The sequence below is a fragment of the Buceros rhinoceros genome, unplaced genomic scaffold (assembly GCF_000710305.1).
Source record: "Buceros rhinoceros silvestris isolate BGI_N320 unplaced genomic scaffold, ASM71030v1 scaffold13349, whole genome shotgun sequence".
NCBI lineage: Eukaryota > Metazoa > Chordata > Aves > Bucerotiformes > Bucerotidae > Buceros > Buceros rhinoceros.
The window spans coordinates 23,134-34,732 of NW_010431014.1; the positions used below are offsets into that span (position 1 = coordinate 23,134).

General features: G+C 45.2%; 1 pseudogene; it reads left to right on the plus strand.

Moving 5' to 3' along the window:
* The window catches only part of LOC104499715, a 33,532-nt pseudogene that overhangs the window by 5,048 nt on the left and 16,885 nt on the right, over positions 1-11,599 (plus strand).

Consider the following 11,599-nt stretch of genomic DNA (forward strand, 5'->3'; position numbering starts at 1 on the left):
CCCCCCCAACCCCAACGCCTCCCCCTACGTCAGCCAAGGAGAGGTCACTGTAGCCAGCATTGACGACAGTGAGGAGCTGCTGGCGACCGACGTGAGTGTGGTGGCCCCACAGCCGGCCCGGCTGCAGCGGTGGGGACCGGCCGGGCCCGGGCCGGGCTGAAGCCACACATGCTCGATGTGGGGAATTGGGAAGAGACCCACCTTCCCATCACAGCACACGGGCTGGCTCACAGCACCCTGTGCTTTGGCCCTTGTGCTTTTCCGACCTTCCCCACCTTGCCTGTTGCCTCCACAGAGCGCTGTGGACATCCTGGGCTTCAGCCCTGATGAGAAGGTGGGGATGTACAAGCTGACGGGGGCCGTCATGCACTACGGGAACATGAAATTCAAGCAGAAGCAGAGGGAGGAGCAGGCAGAACCAGACAGCACTGAAGGTAGCGCTGGCAGCATCATTTGCTTGTGACAAGTTAGCAACCCCCTCCCGCAGTGTCCAGCACTTGTAGAACCACTCACCCTTCCAGAAACCAATTATTTAAGTTTGTTGCAACTTCCACGAAGTCAGTGATTTAATTTATGCTCTGCAAGGAAACAGAAAGGCATAAAGAAGATGCATTGCTGCAGCCCTCCAGGCATGGACCAGGAGCGTGCTGCAGCCGAGACACTGCTGGTGTTGGGGTGAAATCATTCTCCATGGGTCTGCAGAGGACCTTCCCTTGGCAATAGTGCATTCAAGCAGTGCTCCTTGTAACAGAAACACCCTGGAGGACCAGGACACCTTTCGATGTCTCTTTTGAACTCATTTGCCGTCTCTGATTCTAGTGGCTGACAAAGCTGCCTACTTGATGGGTCTGAATTCTGCTGATTTGCTCAAGGCTTTGTGCTATCCCCGGGTGAAGGTCGGGAATGAATATGTAACTAAGGGACAAAATGTCCAGCAGGTACCTAGACAGCCGACGAGCTTTATGTTTTGTTCAGACAGTTCTTTCAGTTCTAAAGCTAACTGAGCCTCCATGCTGTTGTCATGGCTGTGTGTCTTACAGGTGTACAACTCCGTGGGCGCGTTGGCTAAATCGGTCTATGAGAAGATGTTCCTGTGGATGGTTGTTCGCATCAACCAACAGCTGGATACGAAGCAGCCCAGACAGCATTTCATTGGTGTCCTGGACATTGCTGGCTTCGAGATCTTTGATGTGAGTTAAAGGCGGTTTCCTTGCCCATTCATGACTTTTCCAAACTAACTGGCATTTTTTTTATATTTTGAATTTGCAGTTCAACAGCCTGGAGCAGCTGTGCATCAACTTCACCAATGAGAAACTGCAACAGTTCTTCAACCACCACATGTTCGTGCTGGAGCAGGAGGAGTACAAGAAGGAAGGAATCGAGTGGGAGTTCATTGACTTTGGGATGGACCTGGCTGCCTGCATCGAGCTCATCGAGAAGGTAGAGGAACTCTTCATTTTAGGAGAGCACATTTCTTTCATGGTCATAGAATCACAGAATCAATGAATCACTTTGGTTGAAAGAGACCTTTAAGATCATGCAGCCCAACTGTTCCTCCAGCACTGCCAGGTCACCACTAAACCACATCCCTCAGCACCACCTTGACATGTCTTTTCAACCCCTCCAGTCATTTATTTTAGTCCAGTCATTTTTCATAAATTGACACGAGTGACCCCCTCACATAAGAAGAGGCAGTTTATAAAACTAAAGCTTTTCGAATGACAGGCTGCCTCTGCACAAACAGTGATTTTCTGATCAACGTGGCTGGAGTGGAAGGGAGAGGGGGTTCGTGATGCTAATTTGGTGCCTTTAACAAGCCTGGCTTTAATAGCAAGGTGAAGCTCAAGCCTTACTCCTTGCAGTAGTGGTTAGAATTAAGTTCTCCATTCTAGCAACCCAACTCTTTCTGGCTTCTGTGTCACTTCCCACCGCTACTGCACGGGAGATCTTAACGGGCAGTAACCCCTCACTGCTACTTCACAAGCCAATGTCTAGCGGTTGTGCACAGCACTTACACATCGTGTGTAAATCCAGTACACACATTCCCAAACACCTTCCTTCACAGGAGCAAACAGGTATCTGCTCCCAGCACTACCATTCCTGTCCGGTGACTGGTTCAGCCATCCCACCTAACGTGGGTCAGAGAAAATCTCTGAAGTCGCTGAGAATGTGTCTACATTTCTGTACTGAAATACTTCTGATTTTGTACAAATCTGAGACAAATTAAAAAGCCTATGGGTACAGTGCGAAATTACTGCCAAATAATATAAGGTAATAAAAGGTTATATTCCATATAAGGTAAGGAAATGGCCCCATCGTGCACATTCACAGGGCTTGTTGTGTATTAGTTATCTCTGCACCTTCCTGAGGAGCCCTCAAGGTACGTTTGGGTTGGCAATTCAACATGATGGCTTGTAACAAACGCACACAACAGCTTCAGTCCCTCAGACACGGAAACCCACTTTCTAAGGGTCAGGGTAAAGGGCAGAGAAGAATGAAGCAATGGATTATAATATGTATATACACATCTCTGTAGCCTTCCACTCAAAGAGGCCTGTAAACAGCACTGTGGAGTTGCCACGTTCATGGGTAGTGGCTGAGCAACGCAGACTGATCATACTCTGCCTGATTATTATAGGAACTAGTGATGTGTTAAGAACTTGTGCAGAACAAGCTGCAGTCACTGAAACAAGCCACAAATCATATACAAGGTGATGTTTTATTTACTTTTCCTTTATTTACTTTCTTCATGTACTCATATTTCTCCCAGCCCATGGGCATCTTCTCCATCCTGGAAGAGGAGTGCATGTTCCCCAAGGCAACTGACACCTCTTTCAAGAACAAGCTCTACGACCAGCACCTGGGCAAGTCCAGCAACTTCCAGAAGCCCAAACCTGCCAAAGGCAAGGCTGAGGCTCACTTCTCCCTGGTGCACTACGCTGGCACGGTGGACTACAACATCTCTGGCTGGCTTGACAAGAACAAGGACCCTCTGAATGAAACTGTTGTGGGGCTGTACCAGAAATCATCCCTGAAGCTGCTGTCCTTCCTTTTCTCTAACTATGCTGGTGCAGAGACAAGTAAGTGCTTTTCCAGTAATGATCAATAAGACAAGAATCACCTAAAGTCTACTCCCACTTCTCCTCTCTGTGGTGTGCTCTAGACTCTCTATCATCCCCTCATACGACCTTGCTCTTGTGTGCAGCCAGACATGCCAAAACCAACATGCAAAGACGCAGAACTGCTGCAAACAGCACAGCATGACTGTGCAGAGAGTAAAATTCAGCAAGTCCCAAACAAAGTGACAGGAGGCGTATGTTTCCTGAGTTAATGTGCTGTGAATCAGGCACATGGTTACTCATCCTCTAGACAGGTACCAAAAATACTTGCAGAGTACAAGCACTTTATAGTCTTTGGGGACAGAGTTTTGTTTCTTGAGGTGAAGTGGAAGAACTGAGAGACCATGGAACTATTTGATATCCAGCTGAGCAGTCCTGGTGTTGTGAGGGAAAATGAGAGACACCGAGAATATAGTTTAGAAGTCCTCTAAGGGCATCAGAGAGCAGTCCAATCTCTTAATCTTTTTTGTGGCTGAAGAGCTGAAGACCATCGCATTGGACAGGCAATAGGTTTGCCTTACTAAAAATGGCCACATGGATTTCTACAAAACAACCAATATTCTGGCAGCCTGGATGCTGGGGAAAAGAACCTGCAGTACAGAGGAATAGTCAACTCTGCCACCAGACACGTAGATGGCAGGGTTTGAGGCTCAAGGGAGTGCTGCACCAGGACTCTCCTGCAGTTCAGCCTGGCTGACATAACAAAAAGTCTGAGCAAGCTCCTAGGAAATACGGGGGATGAGTCACCTGGGGCCCTTGAAGGTATCAGCAGTAGAAGCAAAGGGAGACGAAAAGATTATGAGGATAAGATTCTGGATGAGGTGTGAAGTTTGGAGCAAAAACTCCATTTAAGTCTCAATTTAATTGGCTTCAGCAGTGTGAATCTGAAAAGACACTGAGCTGCTTGGACTTGTCTTCCTGAGACTATAATTTGCTTCCTGCCTTGGGGCTGACATAACTCAGAACACTGAATTGGCAGATTTTTCTAAAGAAGCTTTCACTGCATGGAGAAACAAATGCCTAATTGCTGAGCCACATTCTTGTGGCCCTTCACCTAATTAAAAAAAAAAAAAATTGGGCTCAATCAAAGCACTGAGTACACTGCTAGGAAACTTACATCAGGCCATAGAGTTCCATACCACCAATTATGACGTGACCTAAATCATCCTTCTGAGACCAAACATACCATATAAGGATGAACAGCCAGCTAGCAGCAGTTCACTAACACTCGACGTGACCTAAATCATGCTTCTGAGACCAAACATACCATATAAGGACGAACAGCCAGCTAGCAGCAGTTCACTAACACTCTCATGCAGCAGTGGGTCAGTATTTAAAATAAAAAATTAATTATTTTATTGGCCCCTGACCAAAAAAAGGAAGGTGAGACCACCAGAACATACTGCTTAATCTAACCGTTCACCTCCGATCTGCTTTTTCCAAGGTGATAGCGGCGGTGGTGGCAAGAAAGGTGCTAAGAAGAAGGGGGGCTCTTTCCAGACAGTGTCTGCTGTGTTCAGGGTATGTGAATTTCCTTTTAAATGAGCCACGCTTCCACAAAAACAATCCGAGGGCTGGAACCCCTCTGCTGTGAGGACAGCTGAGGGAGTTGGAGTTGTTCAGCCTGGAGAAGAGAAGGCTCCAGAGAGACCTTACTGAGGCCTTTCAATATATAAAGGGGGTTTATCGGAAAGGTAGAGAAAGACTTTTCACCCCAGCCTGTAGTGACAGAACAAGAGGCAACAGTTTTAAACTGAAAGAGGTAGGATTAGATTGGACATAATGAATAACATTTTTTATGATGAGGCTGGCAAGACACTGGACCAAGTTGCCCAGAAAAGTTGTGGACGTACCATCACTGGAGGTGTTCAAGGTTAGGTTGGTCAGGGCTTGGAGCAACCTGCTCTAGTGAAAGCTGTCCCTGTCCATGGCAGGGGGATTGGACTCAATGATCTTCAAAGGCTCATTCCAATCCAATCTACTCTCTGATTCTCTAACTCCTTGGCATTTGAATAAGAATGCAAAAGCTTTATAGCTCAGAGTTCAAACCCGTGTTTTGTTCTATCACAGGAAAATCTGAACAAGTTGATGACTAACCTGAGAAGTACCCATCCTCACTTTGTGCGGTGCCTGATTCCTAATGAAACCAAGACACCTGGTAAGCCTGTCATTGTACTCTGAAGACACAGGACCGACAGGAAATACCTGCTTAGCTTCCACACTAACTTCTTCCTCAACAGCTCCCTTTGCATGGGAAGTCCTTGCGGGGTTGGCCTGCAGGACAGTGCCCACATAAACCCTGTACTGTTTACCCTGGCTGCATAATTTTGAGCAATACGACACTTACCCATCTTTGCTTAATGCGTGTACAGAGCTGAGGATGATAAAGCTGGGACTGATGACAGCTCATGAAATGGTCTGTTGTGGGTAACAGCATTAGCAAATCCCTAACAAATGCCTAGTTTTAAGGACTCCTGTGTCCTTCAGAACTGTTGGGTTCAGCCCAAGACCACTTAACCAACTTCTAAATGCTCAGTGTTAGGACCAGATTCACTGAGCTGGAGGACTGTCAAAGACATCATAAATCATCTATAGAATTCCATGTACAAGCTGCTGGGTGCTGCTAGCGCTTGGAAAGAATTTTGATGTGAAGTTACTTTTTCCCTTTATCTAATTAAATATCAAACACTCACAAGTAGTTTCATCTCCAGGAACAGCTAAGCCTGGGAATATTTTCATCCGGCCTTTAAAGTACCTGGGGAGAGACCTGTGTGGGTTTTATGAGTCTAATTGTTACGAGGTCTGATGCTGGTATGATGATAAGATAGTGGTAGAACGTAGTGGATGCAACAGGACCACCAGGAAGCAGGAGCTTAACATCTGTCTAATCTGCTCAAGAAACAAAAGACCAATTTCAGAATGTTTTTTACCCTTCTTGTTTATGTCTCTCTGTGTAACCCTGAAGACCACAAGCAGGATTTAAGCACACACATATGTATGATAGTCACATTTCAGCCCTCCATCTAAACTGCTTTTACATGCAGTGAGAGAAGCTGGCATTTGGAGGTATGACTCATCTGGCCCCTGTCAGACATCTATCTTTGGATGAGATGAATCACATCCAAGAAGAAACTGTTCTGCTCCACTGACTGTAAATGAAGCCCAAACGGAAATGGCCACACTTCATACCCTGAAGTGAGGAAAGAGGAATCCCACCGGGGTCTTGACAGTTGAGAAGGTGTAAGGGGGAAATTAAGGAAACCTGCTAAAATAGAAAAGCATATTTGAGTGAATGGTTCTGCCAGACATTGCTGTCATTTTAATGTGCAGTTAGTTGTTGTGACAGAGGTGACTCAGAGGGAATCCTGACTTTTGCCTTTTAAGAAAAAGAAAAGTAGCGCTGTGGAGAAGAAACTGCATATCTGATTTTTAGCTGTTTTCAGGCTGCTTATTCTCAACTTTTCTAACAATTCCTTTGGGTACACCTTTATCGACTGAAAAGATCAAGTTAAGGGTGTGCACCAGTTTGTACTGACTAATATCTCCAGCAGCTGATGGAGATTTCTGCATGGCAAAGTGATTCCATGAGGTTTTATTCTGCCAGTTGTACTTTGTTTCTAATACTTGGGAATAAGACTTAGAAACACAGTTGATTGTTATATCCAATAGACATTTTAGGAGGAGAAAGATAATTCTTCACATTTTAATCAACTGTCCACTGCAGGCAGGGTGAGAGCTTTAAGCACCCTGCTTACCCACTCCCATGTAGGAGTGGATGGAACTATCAAATCTAATCAAGTTTGAGCATAGTCAATACTTGCATGGCAGATCCAGGGTAAAATCTCACGTAACGTGAAGAGCTAATGTTTGAGGTGGTACTACACTCTCCATTGTGCCACCTCTCCCTACATCCTGAGGAGAATGATGCTGTTGAAGATTTTTCAGCTGGTCTAAAGCCCTCCTGCCATTTTTAAACAAACTGCCTCATGCCTTCTGGCCACTGGTGACTCAAGCACTGCCAGCCCCAGCATTCTTAGTAAAGCTCTTCTCAGTGAAGTAGCTCTCTGCAACTTGCATGAATTGAAAGCATGATCTGTCTTCACTTCCTGCGTCTTTAATCTGGTTGAATATTATCAAAAAAAAAAGAAGTCATTCTGGAATGCTGACACATGTAGAGATTGTGTGGGGAAAAAGGAGAGTCATGATGGACTTTTTTTGTTTAAGGTGAAATGGATCATTACTTGGTGATGCACCAGCTGCGGTGCAACGGTGTTTTAGAAGGCATCCGAATTTGCAGGAAGGGGTTTCCAAGCAGAATCCTTTATGCAGACTTTAAGCAACGGTAGGTCTTCAGTTATTACTGTCTGTTCAGATAAGGCCTCAGTAAACCCACGACTCAGGTGACGTGTCGAGAAACGTCATGGAGAAACACCCTCTGAATCAGACTAGATTAGTGGCATTAGAGGGAACCCGGTCATTAACACTGTCTTGTGTCACTCCAGACTTTCCCTCCTTGATTAGACCAGAGATTTCTCCAGTCATCAGGAGCAGTGTAATTTCTAACCTGTAGATGATGCCCCATGATTCAAAGAGATGCAATATGCTCGTGAAATGAATTAAGTCGCACTGTAGTCTGCTCTTTGTGAGTCTCCCAGAGCACAGACACAAACCCAACACCAGCCAGCGCAGCCTTCTTACGGTGCACTGACTAAGCCTTCAAAAACCCAAGGCTTTCTGGTGCTCTGTGCCTGCATCCTCTGCCTTGTTTTCTTCATCATTAGAATGGAGACAATGAAATTGGGTCATGTGAGCTCATAAAGAGCTGCTACAGAACTGGCTGCTGATATAACTGAATGTAACAGTAGCATCTTCTGTGCTGAACTGCTGTGAAAAGGACCCAAGACCTCTCTGAAAATGCCCTGCCACCTGATGTTCAGGAAGGCATCAGCTGGTCTCAATTGAAAAAATTATAATTTGATGTGAGAGATGAAGGAATCTATTCATAATGGCCATGGTCCAGAAGCACAAAGTGCTTTGTGCTTCAAAGGATGTGCCAAAATTCAGGAGGAACTACAATGGAAGCCTAAAATAGAAACTAAAGGCACTGCACCATTATGGCTGTCTAGGTTTTACATGTTCTCTTTCAAGGCAGACTTGAGAACAAGAAGAGCTCCAGTGTGCAGTCACACATCCTCATCAATCTATCTGAAGCAACTCCTTTAGAAGGATTAGGTGACCTGTCCAGGGCACAGGATTACCTTAATCATTAAACTACCTTGCAAAATGCTAAGACTGCTGTTAGCATTTGCAGAATATCACCATGCTGGTTTTAGTCCAAACTCAAGGTTTCAGTGGTACAACTTGTACCATGAGCTGTGCAAGACCTGTGCTCCCTTTGGAACGTAGCTCATTTTAGTTAATAGTTTTAACTCACCTTCAACTTTCAGTTGAGTAGCATTCCTCTGATCAACAAAACAAGATGAGAAGAGGTTGACATATTCTCACTCTGTCCTTCCTAATTCCTGGACCTGCAGACACTCTTAAGTATGCACATTAATTTTGTGTGTAACAACATACCATGTTGTTACACAGCCAACAGATTCCTCCAAAGAGTAGAGATGTCCCCTTGTCATCACATTCTGCTCAGCCAAGACTGTCTAGATTTCAGACGGCATATTCAGCCGCTTTCAGATAGCTCAGCTTCCAGACATTTCGTGATACATGATGGATCCTATTTTCCTCACCCTGTTTGCAACCAGTCCTTGCCTCCTGTCTTGCCACAGGTACAAGATTCTTAATGCCTCAGCCATCCCAGAAGGCCAATTCATTGATAGCAAAAAGGCTTCGGAAAAGCTTCTTTCCTCCATTGATGTTGACCACAACCAATACAAATTTGGCCACACCAAGGTAAAGCCCATGTGGAAGGGTGGGTATAATTAATGCAAAAAATTTTGTTTGTTGAAAATATTTCTTGCATGTGTAATCAGCCTTTAGGATGATTAGAAACAAGGCACAACACTAGCACAGACAACTCGTCTGTTTGGGGGGGTATGTGTGAGGGGTCTGCCCTGGGAGCACCACAACAACCCAGCATGGCTGCAGCTAGAACTAGAGCTGCCCCTTTCTCCTGCCAGTTGAACTCGTCTATATCAGTGCATGTTAGACAGGCTCAGACAAGTCTGCACAGCCAGGCTTTCCAGGGGATTCAGGCGCACACACATGTTTAACTTCCCTGCCCAAAGCAGTGTGAGGTAGGACACAACCAGGGTGAAATAATAATAATATAACCTGGATGAAAGCCCAGCTGCCTACACCACTGAACAGACATCATCATGTGTGCTTCTCAAGCCAGCTCTACATCAGTTTACAGAGAAAATCTTGAGTCTGACATAGAAGGGTAGAGTGCAACAAGAGGCAGAGTTGGATCTAGTACTAAGTTGAAAGTTAACTCTTTGTTTTAATAACCACCGATGAGCTAGACCTTCCACAACCCACGCTGGAGCAGCATCAAACACCACTGCAACAGCGTGATTCGATCACACATGGAGTGACTTGTCCTGGATCACAGGAACACGGAGGATGTGAATACTGACTCAGCTTTTCTCTAGCTGTTAAACCTTTACTCTGCAGATGTTTTTCCAACCCTGCCTCGTAGTAGCCTGCACAGCTGTCAATGGGTGTGCAGCTGCCTAAGCCTTGAATTATTTGACTCTCTTCTGTGTTCTAGGTGTTCTTCAAGGCAGGTCTCCTGGGACTCCTAGAAGAGATGAGAGATGAGAAGCTTGTGTGCCTGATCACTCATACACAAGCTATGTGCAGAGGGTACCTCATGAGAAAGGAGTTTAAGAAGATGAATGAAAGAAGGTAAGATAAGAAAATACCAACTATTGTACTGTGTCAGAGTGAAGTCCAGCTGTGGAGAAGAGCATCTCAAGCAAAAAACTGTCCTCTGTAAAAACTTTTAGAAAGACATGGGGAAACAGCACACACAGATTAGTAGTTTCCTTGTTATACCCTCCCAAATTCTGGCAATGGCTGTTCAGCAGCTGGACCGTGATATTTAGCACTTAACGGTGAACCTTTTCTCCAGGAAAGCACTTACCATTTTCAGCCTTCAAAGAGCTCTGTGCTAGAGACAGCCAATGGAACAAGGGTTAAGGTTTGTCTGGTTCAGACATGTTGTCCGATAATTACATGGGATCACACTGGGTTTGTAAGGAATGCCAGGTGATCACCCTCTGCTCTCCTTCTCTTCAATTTTCTTTTATGACTCCATCATCTAAGATGAACTATTCTCATTTGCACAGAGAAGGCACTCCATACTCTCAACCATCCCAGGCACCCTCCCCATTTCAGCTCTCTCCCTTTGAGGTGGGATGAATCATGCAGAATTTAGAGTGTAGGAGTGGCAGCACTGGGTGAGCCAAGCAAACTTTCTCTAATGTTGTTGACAAGTAAAAGCCTAAGGGGGATCAAGGATTGCATGAATATATAGGATGCTCTGCCAACCAGCTGCTTTTATTTGTAATACTCTGCAGCGTATATTTAGCTCAGGGGCTTCCTGAGCCAGGGATAGTTTCTAAGAGTCAATAACTTACGGATTTCTCTGCAAGGAACTGTCCAATCTCCCCTTGAACTGTGGGCATCAACAACATCCCTTTGCATTCAGTACCATAAAAAGATTTCATTTTCGGTTTCAGTTTCTGTCTAGTATTTTCTCATGTGTATTTGCTATTTTGAGTGACCCAAAAAGCATCAAGCTGCAGTTTCCACGGTTGACAGTAACTCCCAGATTTGTAAATCTCCACAGCAGCACTTCAGGGGTGTCCGTCTTCACTCTGGTATTCACCTGAGCACTTGCACTTTCTTCAAGACTGAGGAAAGTCTCAGAGATTCCCAGGCAACCTGCCACAGACGTTTATCTGTATTGGAGTATTTCTCCCGCTTATATCCAGACATAGTCACTGTTCCTGCTACTGAACTGACCGTTCTGCAATCAAGGACCTAGACATAGCTCTTTAATAAAAGCAAGGGAGGTGAGGAAAAAGGTTTCACACAAAAATTCCTTGAGAAAAATGCTGATGATGTGTGGCCAATAATCAGAGTCTGTTTCCAACCCAAGTCTCACTAGGCTTCATAAAACTGTGTTTTCATGTGTTTTCAGAGAATCCATTTATATCATCCAGTACAACGTTCGTGCATTCATGAACGTCAAGCACTGGCCCTGGATGAAGCTCTACTTCAAGATGAAGCCCTTACTGAAGAGCGCAGAGTCTGAGAAGGAGATGGCCAACATGAAGGAGGAGTTTGAGAAAACCAAGGAGGAGCTTGCAAAGTCTGAGGCAAAAAGGAAGGAGCTGGAGGAGAAAATGGTGACCCTGTTGCAAGAGAAAAACGACCTGCAGCTTCAGGTTCAATCTGTGAGTAACCTCCCCTTTCAGATTCACCCAACTTCCTCTTATTTATTCTGCTGCTCTTTC